We start from the raw sequence: 1,994 nt of genomic DNA, 5'->3' as shown, positions 1-1,994 counted from the left end.
GCTCGGACGAGGCGTCGGAGGTCTCCGCTGGCTAGGGAGAGGATCGAGCTCGTCTGCGGCAGTCCCTTCCTCGCGGGCGGCGACACCAGCGCGTACTCCTAGTGCAAACTCCACAGCGGCTAGTGGTCCCGCGAGGTAACTCGCCTCACATGCGAGAGAGAGCGACCAGGGCGGCAATCTTAGTGGGCGCGGAGGTAGCCGTCGAGGTCGTCGACGAGGAGGCCGTTCTCGCGGGCCGCGCGGTCCCTCGCGGGCCCCGGGCCGTGGAGCGCGTCGGCGACGATCGCGAGGGCCGCGGCGAGCACCGCCGCGAGCTTCGGGTAGGACCCCACAACGTCCACCACCAGCGTCGCCGCGACGAGCGCGGCGACGAGCGCGACGCGACGGGGAGGGGGGAGGGAATCGAGGAGCAGCGCCTCGCGCTCGGCCGCGGCGGCCTCCGCGGACTCGGCGGCGGCGAGGATCGCGCCGGCCTCCGCGACGTGGCCGACGTAGGCGTGGAGGCCCCGGAGCGGCAGCGGGCCCGGCGCCGCGCCGACGAGCAGCGACGCGTTGAGGTCCTTCGCCGCGTGGGACACGAGGCGGAGCGCGCGCGTCTTCTTGTCGCCGGCGACGCCGTCGAAGGCGAGGTCCGCGACGCGGCGGAGCGCGCGCGCCTCGGCGAGGGCGGCCCTGGCCAGGCCCGCGTCGACGGCCGCGCCGCGCCGCGCCCAGAGCCAGAGCACGAGCGCCAACGCCTCGGTCTCGTTCGCGCGGTAGCGCGCCGTCGGCGCGACGAACCAGAAGGCGAGCGCCGCGAGGCAGAAGCGGCCGCCCGCGCCGGCCTCGAGGCGATCGGCGAGGGGCGCGGACGCGTCGTCGACGGCCTTGAGGAGGCCTTGCGCGGCGGCGCCGAGTTCTCGCGCCGCCGGCGCGCCGTGCTTGACCATGAACCAGGCGAGGAAGGCCTCGACCTGCTCCCACCAGAGCTTACACTTCATGGACGCGCGGAGCCACCAGGGCTCGCCGGCGACGACGGCGTCCATCCAGGCCTCGGCCCAGTAGTCCCCAGGGTCGACCTGCTCTTGAGTCACGGCCATGTGCGATCAAGGACCCCCTTGATGCGATCTGCGCCGAGAGACGGGCGTCGATGAGAGGGGGAATCCGCTGGGGCGTCGTGAGGCGCTCGTTTCTCGCGCGCGACACACCCGTGCGGATAGCGGGCTCAAAAGTTTTGCCACGGCCAATGTTTGGCGACTTATGACCCTCTTGAGACGCCTTTTGAGGTCTTTTGCCCGCAAGGAGACCTCAAGGTGTACTTCAAGGCTCTCGCACCAAGGTCGCTCTGATTCTTATGTTCGCACGGCTCGCAGCGCTGTCGCGCGTGGAGTCGCGCGAGCGGCCGCGCCAGGACGACGTCGCCCCCGAGGTCTCCCCGGATAAACTTCATGGTTACCGCGGCCCTCGAGCCTACAGCTTCGCGAAGCCGAGGGCCATGCCCTCCTTGGCCTGCGCGGAGACGGGCGACGCGCCGTAGTAGACGTCCATGAGCGCGCCGCAGGCGGCGCCGGGCGCCGTCGCCCGGACGTCCGGCGCGCCGAGGCCGATGCCGAGGTCGCCGCCGCCGCACGCGAAGTAGAGCTTCGTGTCGGGCTTGACGCCGTCCTTCAGCACCCCGGTCAGGCTCGCCTCGAAGCTCGCCAGCGTCGCCGCGTCGAGCTTCTTCGCGAGGCTGTCCTTCAACGCGCCCGCGATCGTCGCGCCGTCGACGGAGCGGTGGAAGTTGAGGAGCAGGGTGACGGGAACCTTCGCCACCGCGGCGTAGAACGACGCGTCCTTGGCGAGGGCCTTGCCGTCGACGTCGGCGTAGGCCTTGAGCGCGCCGGCCACGGAGGCCTCGTCGACGTACAATCCCACCGCGTAGACCTTGGCCACGCCGTACTTGTAGCGCGTGCCGCCGCCTACCGAGCACGTCGGTAACAAATATTCAAAGTTTTCCATTCCGAAATCTCTCG

Source organism: Aureococcus anophagefferens, assembly GCF_000186865.1.
Source record: "Aureococcus anophagefferens unplaced genomic scaffold AURANscaffold_425, whole genome shotgun sequence".
In the NCBI taxonomy this organism is placed as follows: Eukaryota; class Pelagophyceae; order Pelagomonadales; family Pelagomonadaceae; genus Aureococcus; species Aureococcus anophagefferens.
The sequence above is the reverse complement of the archived record's forward strand: the minus strand, read 5'-3'. Positions refer to the sequence as shown.